Below are 19,188 nucleotides of genomic sequence, written 5' to 3' on the forward strand. Positions count from 1 at the left end.
CATGATTGTTTCTTAAGTCAACCATTACGCTATACACCTTGACCTTACACAATGCCGTGCGTTGAACACATCACAATAAAACCAGAAGAAAAATAAATTACACGGGCCACGTAACTTTTGGAGTGCCTCTTGAAAGCATTTGTCCTCATCGAATATTCTAGATGGGGACCCGCGGGGTGAGGAGGGGGTGAAAATAGGGAAGGAAGGTAACTGGCATGGCCTGAAATCCAGTCTTCATCATCATCTCAAAACAGGGAACCATCTTCCATCCACCCACGTATGCCAAAATCTAGAAATCAAACTGTGGTATTTCATCTCCATCCCCACCCCCCACACACACACCCTTTATCCATCAGCAGGGCCTGTAGCTTCTGTCTTAATATATCTCAAATCTGCCCACGGACCTTCATCTCCAACACAAGGCTCCTCCACAGCACCGTGAGCTCCCACTCCTGCCAATATACCTCGGTGTCTGCAAACTTCTTCCTTTCTAGGTTTGCCTTAATATGTTCTCCACCCATAGCCCAAGAGATCTTTTTACAGTGTAAATCAGATGGTGTCACCACCCTGCTTAATGGCTTCCTATTGCCTCAGGAAAAAAGAACAAACTCCAGGCCCTGCCTGCCAGCCCTGCTGATCTGGGCCCTGCCTGACTCTCCAGCCTCAAGTCTTGGCAGGCCCGTCACTCAGAGCTCTAAGCTTCAGCCTTCTCTCTGACCCCGAGTCTCCAGCCCTGTGGTCCCCTTTGCCTAGTTCTCTCTCCCAAGCCTTCAAAACATCAGCTTCTGTTCCTCCCGAGAGGTTTAAACCCCCTGGGCAGGGCCCTGTGGCAAGATGTTGGAATGTCTTCTCTCCAGTAATCCAATCTTGGGCTCAAATATTCCTGTTTCAACCTCTAGACAGTTGCATTAATCCTAGAATATTATTTCATCTCCACGAGTTTCCATTCCTGATCCATAAAATGGTGTGATGGAGGGAACGAGGGGGAAGTACATCTTTAAAAAAAAATTTTTTTTCTTAATTGAAGTATAGTTAAGGAATTCTCTGCAAGTCCAGTGGCTATGAGACAGAGCTTTCACTACAGGGGCCCAGGGTTTAATCCCTGGTTGGGGAACTGAGACCCTGCCCTGAAAATGTATCATTGCTTTATAATATTATGTTAGTTTCAGGGATACAGCATGGTGATTCAACATTTTTATAGGTTATGTGTGTGGATGTGTGTGCTCAATCATGTCCACTCCATGTAAAGTTTGGAGATGTTGGCTATATTCTCTGTGCCATATAATACATTTTTGTAGAAGTAGACCTTTCTCATCACAAGGAAAAAATATTTGTAACTATGTGAAATGGTACATGTTAATTAAACTTATTGTGGTCATCATTTCTGAAATATGTACATATATCAAATTACTATATATTGTACAATTTAGGCTTATACAATGCTATAATGGTAATCATTTGGGCTTCCCAGGTGGTTCGGTGGTATAAAAACCCTCCTGCCAATGCGAGAGGCATGGGTTCGATCCCTGGGTCAGGAAGATCCCCTGGAGAAGGAAACGGCAACCCACTCCAGTACTCTTGCCTGGAGAATCCCATGGACAGAGGAGCCCGGCGGGCTAAGGTCCACGGGGTTGGAAAGTGTCAGACACAACTGTGCGCCTGAGCACATATGGTAATCATAGCTCAATAAAACTGGAAGAACTATATAATAATGTAATTATTTAGACAAATATTTCTGCTTATATAAGACTTGAGGGAATTGAGACACTGCATAAAGCTTGTAAGCCCAAAGTCTGGCGGGCCTGGCCCTGCTGTAGGCACCAGAGCCAGAGCTTACAGGAAACAAAGCAAATGCAGCTCTTGCCCTTCTGGAGCTTATTTTCTAGAGGGAGGCAGACAACACAGGCTCCGTAGAGATGGGAAGAGCCTGCTGTTTTTTGGACTGGGGCTCCTTGAGGAGCAGACTCCGCCAGGAAAGCTTTCTAAGATGAGGCGCAGAATGTGAGAAGGCTCAGGGTGGAGGACAGGCTACCCTGGGGAAGCCACTGCAAGGGGCCCAGCGAGTGAGAACAGGGAAGCAAGGAAGTGAGACAGAGGCAAGGACTGACTTTTTCTGGGTTTTTGGTGGCACTGGGTGGCCTGCAGGACCTTAGTTCCTGGACCAGGGATTGAACTCATGCCCCTTGCAGTGGAAATGCAGAGTCTCAGCCACTGGACCACCAGGGAAGTCGCAAGGGCTGGTTTTTGAACCTGGTAGCAGGAGGATATCAAAGATGATCAGTTCTCTGCTCTCACTTTATTTATTTTATCTCATCTGCAGCCCTTGATAGAGTCAACCTCTTCCTCGAAACACTTTCTCCCCTGATTCAGAACACCGCCTGTCCTCCTGATTTCCACCAGTCCTCACTGGCTGCTCCTTCTCCATGCCCTCCATAGTTCTGTTCCCCTGACCTCCACATTCTGAAGTGCCCCAGGGTCCAACAAGGGAGCCTGTTCTTTTTCCTACTCATTGTCAAAGTATTTCATCCTGTCCAATGGCTCAAAATACCATCTATAAGGCGCCTAACTTTGTATATTTCCCACCCAGACTTCTCCCCTCAAACCCCAAAATATATTTCCAGCTGTCTACTCCAGCTCCATTTAGATGTCCAGAAATTATTTCTGGATTTCAACTCTCAGACCGTCTCCCGCAATCCCCCACCACTAACGGATCCGTTAAGACCATAGAATCATATGAGGCGCTCCGGGAAGGGAATGCGGATGGAGAAGAAAGATCCGGTAGAGATGGGTCAGCCACTGACACCAGGATCACGCATCCCTGCCAGGACCCCCCAGCTCAAACCAACGCCCTCATACTCACCATTATAGCAATTATTCCTGCCTCGCCCCTTCCCACTGCAGCCTAAACTCCATAAAAATACATGACACTGTGATTTGTTCGCTGCTGACATCTAAGTCTTGGTATGATGTCTGTCTACAGCAGAAATCAATGAACGCGTCCCAGACAAATGAATACAGAAATAACATTAATGTACAGAACTCACATGATTCAAAGAAACGACTCACTGGAAAAGACCCTGATGCTGGGAAAGCTTGAGGGCAGGAGGAGAAGGGGACGACAGAGGATGAGATGGCTGGAGGGCGTCACCGACCCAATGGACGTGAGTTTGAACAAACTCCAGGAGACGGTGAAAGATGGAGGAGCCTGGCATGCTGCAGTCTATGGGGTCGCAAAGAGTGGGACAGGACTTGGCGACCGAAGAACAGAACTCAGCCGCAGTGAGATCCCGCCAAAAGGGACCTGAAGTTTGAGTGTTTAGGCCACTCACAGGGGTCTGGGCTGTTTCCTCATACGTACAAGGGGGCTTCTAACCTCTATTCAACCTGCCTAGTTGGATGGTTGGGTGGCCCTGTGTCATACCAGAGGGAAGTTCTGTGCTTCCCTGTAACAGCAAAGGATTGTTACCATAACTCTTGTCTTGACTACTGAGTATCAACTCAGCAGGAGGCTCCACTTTTGTCTGGACTCAACTCTGAATATTCTTGGAACTCGGCCCCCTTGATGACCTTTTGTTGCTGTTCGGTCGCTAAGTCCTGTCCTACTCTTTGCGACCCCATGGACTGCAGCACATCAGGTTCCTCTGTCCTCCACTGTCTCTCGGAGTTTGCTCAAATTCCTGTCCATTTGACCTGAAACCCAACAGGTCCTGTACTTTGCTAGAAGAGCATTCAGAGGCTCTGAACTCACTTTTCTCTGGTTTAATGAGATAATCGGTGTAGCAAATTGTTTATATAGTTGGTTGGTTACGAATTTTATTTTATTTTTTTGGTCTGAATCAGACTGTTAACTCCATCAAAATGGGGACTTGTCCACAGACTCACTGCCAGCAGAGCCTCCTGCATTTCTCTGCCTTAGGATGGGTTATGTGGACTAAGCCACCAACACTTAAAAAACTTCCAGGCCAGAAACAGGGCCAACCTGCCGATAACGCCAACGTTAATCGGGTGCTTTTCACTTTGCAACTCATTTAATTCACCTAATAATCCTGCAAGGCAGGGCCTACATTTTTCCATTTTTATAGACACAGAACCTGGGCACCAAGAGATGAAATAGCCGGTAATAAGCAGCAGATCCGGGCGTCTAAATTCAGCACCTGCCTCTAGGGCCTCGGTCCTCATCCACAGACAGAGCCTCCCTCATCGTGGGGTCCCCTGCCTCGGTCTCCCCCTCAGCTCCTCTCTCTCCTCCCTCTCACCACAGTGTCCTTCATCACAATGGCCTCCTTCTCCTGTGCAGACACCAGCAAGGCCTCACCCCAACACCTCGTGGTATATCTCCGGGGTCCTGCAGATGTACTACTAGGACCCTGCATACTACCAGCACATAGTAGATGTTCATTAAACACTAGAGGCAAGCTGAGCATGAATGCTGTGTGCCAGGCACTCATCTACCTTCTCATTACATTCTCCTACTAACACGATGAAACAGCTGTCCTCAGCGTTGATCTCACGGCAGACGCTGAACACACATTCGGCCAATGGCACGCACACCTACCATGAGCCGGGCGTTTTCCCCACGTGCTGGGGAAACATCTGTAAGGGAAGTGGATGCCGACAAGCACATCTCTGCCACACCCCAAGCTCCTTACGATTCAAAAGTCCAATCTGGGGACTTCCCCAGTGGTCCAGTGGCTAAGACGCCACGTTCCCAGTCCAGGGGGCCCAGGTTCGATCCCTGGTCGGGGAACTAAATCCCGCATATTGCAACAAAGACTTGGCACACCGCAACAAGACCCAGCACAGCCAAATGAATAAACAAATATTTTTTAAAAAAAAAGTCAAGTCTGATCATATCAGGGCCCTGCCCCGAAATCCCAACATCTCTGAGAAGAAAGACAGAATTTCTGGTAAGGCCTAGTGGGCCCTCTGAAGACTTTGGACTTTGTTCTAAGAGCACTAGTCTGCCACCAAAAAAAAAAGTAAAACCGAAAGACTATCAAACTTCTGGTGTTTCTTCCTCTAGATCTCCTGAAGGATCTCATCCCGCTTAAACAAAGAAGCCCTGGCAAAAAGGGAAGAAGTTACCATCCTCTTACTTCAAGACCACATTCTCTTCCCCTTGAGGGCAGGATCTCAGAATCAGCCCTGCCTCCCTGGCACCAGCTGTAATCTGATCAGTCTTCACCCCTTGAGTTATTACTGCCTTTCCTTTTTTCTTCCCACCTGCCTTTTTTTTCATTATCAGATAGATGCTCTATTTATAAAATTAAATTTTTATTTTTACATAACACTGAGCAGAGTTCCCTATATGATACAGTAAGTCCTTATTACTTAACCATCTTATGCCTTTCTTTTAAAAAAGAGGAAACCGAGACTCAGGAGCCTTGAGCAGGCTGCCTGAGGTCACACCGCTAACAGTCTGATTCCCCATCTTCCAGATGAAGGTCAGTGGACCATTTGAATCCAACGCTGAACCCCAGCTCTGTCACCAACCTAAAGCTCTTCTGAAAATGAACCCTAATGCACACTGTTGACACTTATTTCCTGAATGTTCAGCCCTGCGCGGCTCTGGGGCAAGGGTGAAACCTCCTCGCCCAGCCAGCCTCCCCTCCCCCGTTCTGGAACAGCCTTCTGTGGCTTGGCCGCCCTGGGGCTGGTCCCCTGCCACCACAGTCACTCCCCGGCGTTCCCTAGCAGTCTGCAAGTCTCCTGTGAAGGTACTGAAGGCGAGGAGGAAAGGTCATGCAAGTTATGTCCCAACAGCAATTAGCAGAGTGCTTTCTGCAGAGCTGGGAGGCAGTGTATGTTTGTAAGATGAAGTCTCAAACTTCCATGCCTCCCTTTTACACCGCCTGTCAGAGCTGACCAGTTCGCAAGTCTTACAGCTCCTATCATCTCAGAATCTCTCAAATGCACTTTTTCTTTTTTATTTCCAGAGTCCTTGGCTCTTGTTTCATTCTGATCTGTGTACCAATCTCATAACCAATCCTCCTGTCCCTGTCTTCTTAACCCAGAATACTTTTCCCTGAACCCCACAAATAACCACCCTGCCACTGCCTTGTGCAGTGGAGATTCGGTAAAATCTCCAGTTTTACCAAAATAAACCACAGTGCCCTCTCTCAGGGAACAAAACTACACATGGCCCCCGCCGACCTTGCAGCCGGATGCATTCCAGAAGTATTTATTTGGGAGCACTCCTCTGTCCCAGGCACTTAGCTAGATAGTACTTAAGCAGTGAGATACACAACGAACTGGATTCCTACCCTTGTGGAGCTTATATTTTAACAGGAGAAACCGTAAACAAATTAAGACATATGAAGAAAAGCATGTAATTAGAATACCTACTCTAGAGAAATAATGCCTCAGTTACATCAAGAAGCATGCACAAGGATGCTCAGGGCAGCATTGTTTGTAAGAGTGAAGAACTGGGAACAACCCATGTGTTCATCAAAAGGAAAATGCCCCATACGTTGGGCCACATCCAAACTGAAGAATATAGAGAGCAGCTGGAAAGGATGCAGTAGAATGGCCAGATTACCCAGACATGGTGGAGTAAAAGAACAAGGCTGCTACCTATGGCTGAGTTATGTTGATGTTTGACAGAAAGCAACAAAATTCTGTACAGCAACTATTCTTCAATTAAAAAATAAAACTTTTTTAAAAAGTTGCAAAAAGTAATGCCATACTTTTGTTTAAAAACATATACACAGTAATGTATTTTCCAAAGAAAATACATGGATACTGTATATTTATGTGTGTATTATATAAATATATACACTTATATTTACATATATAAATGCATACATTTACATATATAGTATATATTTAATAATGTACACTTATATGTATTACATTATGTACATGTACACATGTGTATACGTATACACATGTATATTTGTATGTGTGTGTAGTGTAAATATATTTATGAACACACATCATAAGATATATCCATGCTGATCATTTCTCAATATATATAAATAATCAAATCATTATCTTGCACCACCTGAAACTAATATAATGTTACACATCATTATATCTCAATAAATAAATAAATATATATATATATATGCAAATACACCAAATTTGGCTAATTCTCAAAAATGGGCAAGGATCCAGGACATTTTGGTGATAGCTAAAATTTTAATCTCTTTACATGTAAAGCATACACATATGCTTACTAACAAGAAATTCCAAACTGTGTGGAATAACCTCAGAAATTAGAAAAAAAACAACAACAGGCAATAAAATGTTTAGTACCCCCACCTACTGCCTTTTCATGAACAGGAGATACACCACTCTCTGCCTACCCACCTCCCCGCCTGGGCCGCCGTCACCCTGAATGTGTCCAAACGCACGTGCCATCCGTGTGCAAGGCCCTCCGTAGCCACCCTGCCCACTCCCCAAGGCCCGCTGCAGAGGCCTCCACCCTCTTTGTTCAGTCACCCTTCAGCCCCTCCTTTGTGACACCGGCTGGATGGGGCTGAGCCCACCTGTGTAAACTGCAGGCCCCTTGAAGGGAAGGCCAGTTTCCTCCATGCCGCAGTTGCTGGCACACAGGAAGTGGCTCAATATTTAGCTGTTCTATTTAATTAAATACTGGAAAAGGAAATGGCAACCCACTCCAGTATTCTTGCCTGGAAAACCCCATGGAGAAATAAGCCCTACTCCGTAGGGTGGCAAAGAGTCAGACATGACTGAAGCGACTTAGCACATCGCACATTTAATTAAAAGAATGTGCTATTAGCTGTACTATTTAACTAAATAAACATGCTCCCTAGGTTCTTTCCTTCACTCATGAATTTTCTCTCCTCCTCAACAAACATTTTTAAGCACCTACTGTGTACCAGGCACTGTTCCAGGCGCTAGGAATGCAGCTGGAAAGCAAACCAATCAAAATGCCTATCGTCACAGAGTTAGCATTTAATATTCTAATGTGTTCAATACGTGCCGGGATTCCCCAGGCTGTCCAGTGGTTAAGGCTCTTCACTCCCAATGCAGGGATGTGGGTTCGATTCCTGGGCAGGGAAATAAGCCCCCAAGTGCCTTGTGGCATGGAGAAAAATAAGGGGAGAAGGGGGGTCAGGAAATGAAGGGGGAGGGGGTGTTAAATAAGATAGTCCGGGATGACTTCATAGGGGCAGACATCTGAGGAAAGGTCTGAATAGGGTGACAGTGGGAGCCGTGCGCAGTCCTGGGGAAAGAGTCTAAAAGGTTGGTTCTGCAAAGACCTTAAAGGGTATGCCCAGTGATTCAAGGAGCAACCAAGGAGGCCAGCATGGTGGCAGAGTGGCTGGTATGGAGTAGAAAGAGACAAATCAGAAAAGGAGAATGGTGGTGATGACATCAGTTGCCTGGGGCCTTTGGGGTTTTGAGAAGATAGGATTTTATCTGAATGTGCCTGAGAGCCATTGAGTGGTTTGAGCAGAGGAATGATGACCGGGTATTAAGAAGCTTTATTAAGGAGATGGTAAAAATTAAAAGCACTCCTGAAAGAGTCAAGCAGATAGTCTCCTTTGCCAAAAGCACTCAGATATTTCTGTGTTCATATTTGCAGGCGGCTTTGATAACAACAATAGTAATAGAAGAAATAAACAGGATAAGCAGACAGGAAACAGAAAACGATTCATTGAGCCCCTGCTACGTGCCAGTCTTAACTCCACACCAAATGTGCCCAGTCAGGCTGTTACTGAATTTTCCTGATGACCTATCTATATTTATGTAAGTATACACTAATTTATATTGATGCTGTTGCTGCTAAGTTGCTTCAGTCGTGTCCGACTCTGTGCGACCCCAGAGACGGCCGCCCACCGGGCTCCCCCGTCCCTGAGATTCTCTAGGCAAGAATACTGGAGTGGGTTGCCATTTCCTCCTCCAGTGCATGAAAGTGAAAAGTGAAAGTGAAGTCGCTCAGTCGTGCCCGACTCTTAGCGACCCCATGGACTGCAGCCTACCAGGCTCCTCTGTCCATGGGATTTCCCAGGCAAGAGTACTGGAGTGGGGTGCCATTGCCTTCTCCAATTTATATTTATATTTATATATAAATTAAGTATATTTAAATTCATTTGCCAGATGAGGAAACCGGAGCCAGCAGAGGTTTGCTTTCTGACCTACTAGCTTGTTTAACTTCCTTGAAAGTTCGACAAGAATAAAATGAAATTCTAGCCCGATTTAATTCCAAAGCCCACGCTGCCACATGCCATTCTTTCTTATCCTAGATTGTTGACCTTGGCCTTAGGAAAACAGAGGATAATAAGGATCACTGATGGAGCACTCCCTATAGTCCTAGTAAGTTGTATGCACCACTTCTGGATACCCAGGCCGACTTAGTACCCTGTTCACCCAGATTAGAAACGGGCAGCTCTGCGCGGTCACGTGGGTGGTGGTTCAAGGGCTGAGCTCACGAAGCTGGGTTCACACCGAGATTCTGCACGACCCAGCTGTGCAGCCTGTCACCTCATTTGAACTTTCTTCGCCTCTTCTCCCCATTTTACAGATGGAGGTAAGAATACTCACTGACAAGTGTATTTAAGAGAAATAAACAAATCTTCGCCTGTAAAAGCTTTGGAGACACTTTGCCACACGGCGGGCTTCCCAGGTGGCTCAGCGGTAAAGAACCCGCCCGCCAACGCAGGAGACGCGGGTTGGACCCCTGGGTCGGGAAGACCCTCTGGAAGAGGAAATGGCAACCCACTCCAGGATTCTTGCCTGGGAAATCCCACGGACAGAGGAGCCTGGCGGGCTACCATCCATGGGGTCACAAAGAGTCGGACACGACTGTGCCACTGAACTGGACTGGACTGGACTGAACATTATAAAGATTATTGCCTACGGCCACAGAAGCTCAGCCAGCGCAGGACCTGCTACGGTGCTTTTTCACGGGTTAGAGAAGAGAAGCGAGTGTGTTTATAGCAGGTGAGGGCGACAAAAGGATTTGGACCCAGATTGCTCTCTCCAGAACTGAGGCGCTTTCAATCATCTGCTAGCCCACCCAACATCGGCTAAGCACGTGAAATCCTTGGAAAAATCAGAAGGTTACCTTAATCTGGGCGATCTCTCGGAGGTTCGGAGACAACCAGCCTCTCAGCGTCCCCTGGGCACCTTCTCCCAGCGGAAGGGCGAGCTGGGAGGTGAGGGGCAGCAGGGAGGTTGGGACAGCGGCCTTCAGACCCTAGGTGCGCCTCTCAGGCCACGCCCGCCAGCAGGACACGGGGACGGAGAAACGCTGGAGGAGATTAAGGCCAGAGCCACACCCTCGAGAGGCACAGAGCGGCCAGAAAGAATCCCTGGGTCTAGAGGAGAGATCAGACAGCTGCCCTGAACCTCTGGAGCTGGTTAATCCCGCCCCAACTCCTTCACCACTTCGGTTTCAGCAGCTCCCAGCAGTAACACGGCAAGTGTTCCCCAGAAACTGGAACTGAATCAAATGCAGTCCCCAGAGCCTTCCTGGATCCACATCCTGACTCCACTGCCCAGAGACCTCAGCCTGATGACTTAGCCTCCCTGTCTCATCTGTAAAATGGGAATAATGAGTCCCCAGTGCACCGGACACCTTTAAGGCTTAAAGGAGCTGATGGCAATGGGACCTTAAAAACCTTAAAAGTGACTCAGTGTCAACGTCAGCCAGAATGACATTAGCCATCCTTCTCCCTGTCCTAATCAGCCCTTCAACTGAACTAATCCCCTTGGCCTCTTTGACAACTTTTTTTTTTTTCAAATGTGGTTAGCACATTTTGTTGACATATTTTTACAAATACCAAGCCTGCGTGTCCTCTTAAAAATATTTTAGGAGATTATGTTTTGTTCCCACTTGCTTTGAGGAATGGCTTCAGCGAGTGGGATGAAAACAGTGTAAAAGCAAATGAGGAAAATAGGACCATCTTTCCTGAACTTTTACAAAAAGAAAGAAAAGAAAAAAAAAAGCAAAGAATGAAAGATTCAGATGCTCTTAAAGACTATTTTGCTAAGTATTTTCTTATCAAGTTCCTTTTCTCTTTTTTTTCTCCCCCATAAACACAACAGTAATGATATAGCCTTTCTTTCTTCCCTGTTTAAATTAAAAAATCTGACACATAAATTTCTCCAAACTAATACAATTGAATTTTCTATAATGATTTGTAACTACTATGCTATGTCCTTTAAATAATGCTACAAACAGAAATAAACAAGTTTCTCAAGCACTTGTGTCTGAAGCCAAGGAATAAGGACAACGTGTCCCCAAGGAAACAAAGTAGAATTTGGACTCCAAGCTAAAATGGCTCTGCCTTAATCCTCTGTTACCCGGTACCATGGGGCTGCGTTTACAGGAAGCGCCTGCAACCAGAAGTTTTCTGCTAGTTTCCAACCCGATTTCAATCGTATTTTTGCATCATCCCCTCAGCCATATGGAAACAAGTAAAAACACTCAGCTTAAAAAAAAAATCGTCAAGCTCGCTGACCTGTTCTCGTCTACCTTCTCCAGGACGGGTAGAGGCAGGAGAAATGCCGGCGCCCCGCCCCTCCACGACTGGCTTCCCGGCGGGTAGAGACGATCTCATCACCACGTTTTCAACAAGCAGCCCGCTCTCCTCGTTTAATCAAAGTTAGTTTGTGGTTGTTTGGCAGTCTGCGCATGCCAGCTTTTTATGGCTATAGAAAATGTGTATTTATTTATTTTGAGATGGCTCTGACCATATGATACAGGAGTCAGCCCGAGCCAGTGATTTATAAGAGCTCTGAAAAGCATTGCCTTTAAACATTTTAATAGAGGTTCTCTCATCCTTTGTAAGTGGAAGTGTAAATTGGTACAGTCCTTTTGTAAACAACTCAGTGACACAAGTCAAGGGTCTTACAAATGTTCATACATTTGGGTGCAGTAATAACACTCCCGAAATCAACCCAAAGGAAATAGCCCAATCAAGGAAAAGGTGTCATGAACAAAGACATTCATGGCAACAAGATTTACTATAAGGAGAGGCACAATACTCACACTCTCTCTCCACACCCATGTGGAGACACACAGGAATAGCTAATCACCCAAATTATGCCCCACTTTTGCACATAGCCATTTTGAAATTAGAAAGTTTTGAAAAGAATGCCATTGGGAAATAGTTAAAATAGCAAATGGAAAAAAATCAAGATGCAAAATCATATTTTTCATAAACTATGTCTTCTTCTTATTAAGCAAATAGCACATAAGAATACATAAAACTGTTAAAATTGGTTTTCTTATCAGGGAAATTTGAGCACGGACTGCACATTATGTGATAGCGAGGACTTATTGTTCATGCATTCGCTGTGATAATGGCATTTTGAGTTACTAGGGAAAAAATGTACACTTTTTTTAGACATATATTGAAGAGTATAGCAGGAGAATGGCATGATACATTGAAATTTATAATGCTTTAGCAAATTTCAAATAGGAGAGAATTGAAGCAAATGTGGTTCACATCTTGAAACTGCAGAACTGATTCTATTGTTATGTTCATTTCAAAATTTCTCGGTATTTCCCTGGCAGTCCAGTGGTTGAGACTTTGCCTTCCATTGCAGGGCATACGCGTTCAATCCCTGGTCGGGGAACTAAGATCCCACATGCCTTGTGGCCAAAAAACCAAAACATAAAACAGAAGCACTATTGCAGTAAATCAAAGACTTTTAAAATGGCCCACATCAAAAAATTTTTTGGAAAATTTTGCTATTAAACATTTTTTAATGGTTATTTTTTGATCACGGGCTATGCATGGCCTTTTTCTACCTCTTTTTCTCAAATTATTTTTCTCTTATATACCTGTATTACCTTTGAAAAAAAAACAAATTAACATTTATTTTACCAAAAAGAAATTACAAAGAGTTGGCAGTCCCACAGAGATGTTTTTATTGCTGTGCAGTAGTCGTGAATCATCAGAAAACTCCGATAAGCCTAGGCACCTTAAAATGCGACCCCATAAATGGTTCAATTCCTCTCTGTGGGTTGCACCACTGTCTGAGACGATGCTGTAAATATGATCAGCTGATAACAAGGCCAGCTGCAGCGAACCATTTTTAAGATTAGGAACCATTTAAACACACACACACACACACCACCTCCTGCCTCTTAAGTGTTAAGTGGCAAGATATTCTGGTTTTATTTCCAAAGTTTCATGCAATAGTCATGTAAGCAGCAAGCAGCCCAGAGTTCCACATACCGCCAGGCTGACTCAGAAGCAAGAGTTCCACATTCCTTAATTAGCAGCATCAGAAAAGCACCACTTCCTGCAGTGGAGTTTCCCATTTCACCATGGCTCAACACACCCCACCAGTTCACAGGGAGGATTTCCATAAAGTCTGGAAACATAGTGTTATTTCTTTTACTTTATTTAATTTACTTACTCTTTTTTGTTTTGTTATTTGATGGTACCATTCTATCAGTCTATTCTGTTGTATTCTTATTTTTTTGCAGACTGAAGAGGGTTCAAGATGGTATTACGTGTTTCCTTCTTTGTTTCCAGACTTCACAGACACTCTGTAAATACTGAGATCAAAGGTGGGAGCAGAATAGATGAGCAACACACCAGCTTGAAAATACAGTTCTCTTGGTTATTAATAGTCCAAAGAGTCAAAGTACTGAGCCAGAAGTTTCTCTTTTAGTACCTTTTACTTCAATTAAGTTTCTGATTTGTATTAAAGTTCTCTCGCAGATCTCTTACCGGGGGCAAAGGCATGAGAGAGGGTTCCAAACAAGATTACACGGTTTTCCAATGTGATATATTTGATCATCTTTGAAAAGGCAGGGGCAACACTATTGCAATCTTAATTGAAATGTCAAAATCTCAGGAAATAGTCTCCTGGTAAATACTGGATTTAACTGTTGTAACAATTATTTACTTTGAACTTCAGAGATTTTGAAGAAGTGGGAAGTAACCTTAAGCAAGTAATTGACAGATTTGACAGACACTTAAAAAACTACTGGGAAAACATTATTTTGGACTTTGAAAGATACTAAATCTGCTCTATGACATCATATTCCATTTTTCTCTTTCAGACCTCTCTTTCCTAAACTGTATCTTTGCAAAGACTTCTCTTTGCGCACCAGTTTGATAGATTTATATTTCATTTTTAATTAAGTACCTTAGCTGTAAATAAGAAGACAAAAAGAAAAGCCCACAGTCTTAAGACTCCAAAATAAAGCAGATGATTGCCTTCATGGCAAACCTCCCTTCTCAGCAGTCTGAAAGGGAGCGAAGAAGGCCTACTTAGGAATTTTATTTCTTCTGAAGGCATCTTCCGGCATTTGAGAATGTCTGAGGCTATTTAGTGGGTAAACTAACCTTTGATTGGGTCTCTTAAGAATGAAAGCCTTTGTTTCTGGCCTCAGAGAGTAGTGAATTACTTCTAACACTATATGATAATCATGATGAAAACTATTTTTTAAAATTCACGTGCTTCAAATAACCATGATGTCAAGTTGAGTTGAGAGTCAAGGGCACGGGCTTCAGTTAAGTAAGACTTTGGGCTCCTGGTGTTCTTGGATCATGTAAGGGCTACAGTTTGACTCTGTCCCTGACCAAGTTCTCCTCCTTATATCACAAGACACTGAAGGGGTGCATGAAAAATGCCCCAAGACCATCATATTGTCTTTTTTTTTTGGCCATGCCACACGGCTTCCATGATTTTGATTTTAGTTTCCTGACCAGGGATCGAACCCCTGCCCCCTGCAGTGGAATTATGCAATCTTAACCACTGGACTGCCGGGGAAGTCCCATATTGTCTTCTTGGAGACATCAGGGTGTCATAGATTATTTTTTTTTTGTCTTGAAAATAATGTTTATAAACACAGTACTTTGTAAGAGAATCCTAAACCCAAGAAGCTGTCTCACCTTTAAGGAAATCAAGATTGATATAAAACTGTTCTTATAAACATGTTAGGGATATTACTTTTATCTGAGAGTTTTGCTTGTGAAAAAAGATAATGTCTGAATTCACGCTAAAATTTTGTCTCCTTCCATCTCTGTGTGTTAAAAAGCAATTTCTGCCCTTCTCTGCACTTTTCCAAGTTATTACAGATTTTATGTCTTTCTGAGTTTTCAAGTATGCACCTCAACACTAAATTCATCAGAGGAGCCCTGGAATTTCAACCTGTAAGGGTTCAAAGCTGCTACTTGGAGCACAGGGCACCCACCACTCATCCATATTCTATTGTATTCTGGTCTCGGAGAATCCAGTGTGAATGGTCTGTACCTGAAGTTATTCATGGGCTGAAATAATCTTAGCAAACTTGCAATGGTTTTGGTACAACCAATGCTCCTCATCAACTAGCTGGGCCATCTGGCGGTGCCACCAACTGTTAGATAGTGACTTAGGAGGCCTCCTGGCCTTGTTGATATTTCTTTGCCTATCAGCGGATCATAAGTCAGAGTATTCCCTTAGTCATACAGACTGGCCGTTTATTGGGATGTTTGCAGTGGGAACTACAGTTGAAGATAACAAAATTAAACATGAATGTGAAAAAATATATATTCTTTTTCTCTTTGGGGCTTAAGATTGGTTTTGCTATTTTCTGATTCTTAAACTGTTAGTTGTTTTTAGGAGTAGAGATCTGATTTTTGTTTTTTTTTTAACTCTTTCCTATGACATTGAATGTTTAAGTTTTTTGAAAATATTTACATTTTCTGACCCAGCCTGCATAATATCTTCTATGGTTCCTAAGATGAAGAAAATAAGAGAAAACTAAAGAGAGGTGGCAAACAAGTATGTAATAATCTGGCAAAGAAATTCTTGAGCAAGAGTATATGGGTGTGAGTTTATTGGAACATTTGAAACCAATTAAAACTATTCCCCCCCCCAAAAACTTATTTCTGGATCGTTTTTACTTTAAACACACACAGGCATACAACTGAAAAATAACATTACAATATAAATGAAACATTAAGCTGATCAAGGCAAGATGCTATACCTGCATCTAGAACATTAGATGGAGTGTCTGTAATCCATTTTCAGGTGTAAAGACCAACTCTTTGAGAAAAGCTGACCAGATCTTCAGTGTTCAAGTTTAATTTCTATTTATTGACCTGATACAGGCTATCTTGAATAGTGTTAAAAATACCAACTTCCAAACTGCAGGGATAGCTGCTGAAATGCTATCTATCTGGTTCAAGTCTGTGTAACATGTGTTGAACAAATGTCAACGGGAGACAGTGGAGCCCACAGGAGATGAATCGGAACGATTCAGGGTAACCCCACAATAAGCTAGAAGAATATTGTTACTAAGTCTATGCACCTGCCACACTTTCAATATAGGAGTTCTCAACTTCTACAATATCACTGAGAAAATACTAGAGGAAACATTCTAGACACAATATAGAATACATAAAAGATACTTTTGAATGTTTATGGTGAGAAAGACTTACTGTTCATGATAGAAAATTTGAAAACGGAAGAAAACACCCATAAACCCAACACATGACCCTCAGAAACAACCATGGCCCCTAAATTGGTGGGTTTCCTGGCAGCTTTTAAAAAATGGCATAGTACTTGGTTTTCTTCTGCTTTTCTTCCCCTGATCCTTTCCAATGATGATTTTTCTCATATGTCCAAAATGTTAACTTCTTAAGTCATGCCTTGTTTTCTATCTCTTATAAATATTTATAAACTGCAAATGCTGTACAGAACACTCCCCTCCCCGCACCCCACCTCCAACTCCTTTTGGTCTGTAGAATGGGGCAGAATATCAAAGCAAACAAAAAAAAAAGGGCTTCATTGATAGTTGAATTAAAACCCTAATAGGTAAAGCCTGTTGTAGCAGGGAAACTCTTATTTCCCTTCGTATCTTAAGATATTTCAGAGCAAATTATCCAGGAATAAATACCACAAAAGAGGTATTTACATTGTAAAGGAAAACCAAATTGGCAGGGTAATTGTCTCCTTGGAAAAATCTTCACTCTGGTCATAGACCTCCAGGGAGGGAACATGGTAAAAGGGGGTGGAGGGAAACAGGCTTTTTCTCTGTCCCTCCCTGTGCTTCCTGAAATTGACATCAGAGGCAGGTATTAGAATGGGACAAAATACAAACTGGATTTTTTAGGTCCAGGAATACATAGGTCTGCGTTACAATCTGCAGGCACCGAGCTCCGCAAACAGGCACAGCTTCTCAGGACCTAAGATTCTTACCACTGCTCCTGTTTCTTGCTTTCCACTTCAGAATCACACTTTGGCCGGGGCGGGGCACAGCAGCTAAAACGACGACACCTGCTTCAGAACAGCCTCGACAACGCCCCCAAAGCCAGACTGTCTAATTGTATGAAGCAGAAATACCTAACGGCGATTATGAAGTGAATCTTCGCAGCCTTTGTGTTTATCTCTACTCGGGGGCGTTTTTCACGGGTCTCTCCCGCACGCCGTCGTCGAAGGTGGTGAACCCGCCCCTGGAGCTGAGGATGTGCAGGACCCTGGGCGGTCCGCGCCATCGGGATGCTTGTCTGGCGTGGGCGCCACAGGCCGTCCAGGCGTCTACCTGTGATGCGCTCTTCCTGGCCCGCCCGGCTCCACCGTGGGTGTGAGTCACTAGCCACGTTCTGCAGCTTGAAATCCATTCTCTTCCTGAGTCAGTATGAACTTTGCCCAGTCCATTTCCTTGCAGTATTTCCACCGCACACAGAAGAGGAATTGCATGCGAGCGCATTTCCTCCGGAGCACGAAGTGGCTCACATGTGCTCGCACAGCTGGACAAGGATGGGCAGTTTGAGCTTTTCTTGCAGAATGAGGACGAGTGATTCTGGCTTGAATGCACAGCATTAAACGTGGCGAGATTTGTGATTCGCTCTACAGCCTGAGAATCTGCGATGGGGCCGCTCTCCTGTTTTGTCCTCTTTGCTTTTCTGTTGGAATGGAGCCTCTCTCTCTGGCCTGGGGAACTAGCCAGGGACCCAGGCAGTGATGAGCCCACAGGCGGAGCGGGCCCCTGAAACCAGGAGTCACAGGATCAGCCCCAGTCTGACCCACCAGACAGGAGCGACAAAAAAAGTTTGATTGTGGAATTCTCTCTGGAAGGTGTCCTGAGGCTACTGCCTTGTTTACCCTCTACATTCTAGAAAATGTTTCTAATGTGTAGGATTCTTCTACATTAAGGACTTTTTCCTTTCTCTCTCTTTTTTTTTGCTTGTTAATGGGGCCTGAGCTGTGGCGCCTTATTATAAGATTACATTTTGAGAACATGTGGTGAAAGTTAGGATTTTTCCTCTCCCTCCTCTTTTTTTTTTCTTACTGCTTTAAAAACAAGATAAGCCTGTATGCAAATAAAGTCCACAGTAACCACAGTAACATTCTCAACCTTATTTATTGAATTGCAGAGTCTCCCTTCGCCGATTAAGCTCTATTTGCATACCTTTAACATTAGAAACATTTATTCCAGTAGTGAGTCATTGGAGCCATCTTCTGGGTTTATAACTCTGAAGCTGGATTCTACAGTGCTAATGCCAGAAAAATGGGTGTCTTCTGTGTTAAAACTTCAGGATTTTTTCTGTGTTGAGAGAGACAGAAAGAGAGAGGTTTTTGTTGTTTTGGGTTTTTTTATTCTAAAATTGAAACGTGCCTAAATGAATTAAACATAATATCTGAAACATATTTTGTTATTTATTTCATACACTAAAGAAATATACTGTATGACTTTCTCATTCTGTGAAGAGATAAAGAACTTGCTATTCTCTTCTTGTCTGAATAGAATTAGTCTTATAAAGAAGGGTAATAGCTTTATATTTTGAATTTTTTTTCCCAGTCCATTGAGGTATAACTGAAAATATAAGGTAAGTTTAAATTGTACAACATGTTAATTGATACTTCATATTTTGCATTTTTAAATGGAAAAAAAAAAAAGAAAGAAAAAGACAACCTCAATGCTTTTCTCAGAAAGAACAGGAAGCCTGAAGGAGGAAGTATGTGACAGTTTATTTTTCGACAAGTACACGTTATCAAGTGAATGAAATTCCTCTGGAAGCTATAAAAATGAAGATTGGAGGATGGTTGTGTTCAGATAGCACAAAGGGCTCCTGGGTATTTAGAAGCTTTTTTTTTTTTCATTTTAGCTAAGTTATTAATGAATGTCAATTATTGCACTTTTCCAAAAGGAAACACTGAGTCATTCATGAAATGATCTAAGATTTCGAAACTTGCTTACAGCATTTTTTTCTCTCCTTTCCTACCTTGCCAAGAGCAGACTCAGAAAAGCCAACCAGTAACCAT

At 43.5% G+C, this 19,188-nt stretch overlaps 1 protein-coding gene and 1 long non-coding RNA gene across 2 annotated transcripts in view; one reads left to right on the forward strand and one right to left on the reverse strand.

Annotated features, from left to right (window-relative positions):
- The window catches only part of ZNF217 (zinc finger protein 217), a 34,911-nt gene extending 27,502 nt beyond the window's left edge, over positions 1–7,409 (reverse strand). Inside the window, exon 1 of the mRNA XM_081557278.1 lies at positions 7,312–7,409. The gene's annotated coding sequence lies outside the window, so the exon portion shown is untranslated. The remainder of the gene's footprint in view (positions 1–7,311) is intronic.
- A 3,884-nt stretch (positions 7,410–11,293) lies between these two features.
- LOC145532411 (uncharacterized) lies at positions 11,294–18,266 on the forward strand. Its single transcript, XR_014073210.1, has 2 exons — positions 11,294–11,578; positions 17,153–18,266. It is a non-coding gene; the product is annotated as an uncharacterized LOC145532411 (long non-coding RNA).
- Positions 18,267–19,188: the final 922 nt, after the last annotated feature.

The sequence above is a fragment of the Giraffa tippelskirchi genome, chromosome 13 (genome assembly GCF_054371585.1).
Source record: "Giraffa tippelskirchi isolate mGirTip1 chromosome 13, T2T-mGirTip1v1.2.pri, whole genome shotgun sequence".
Classification (NCBI taxonomy): domain Eukaryota; kingdom Metazoa; phylum Chordata; class Mammalia; order Artiodactyla; family Giraffidae; genus Giraffa; species Giraffa tippelskirchi.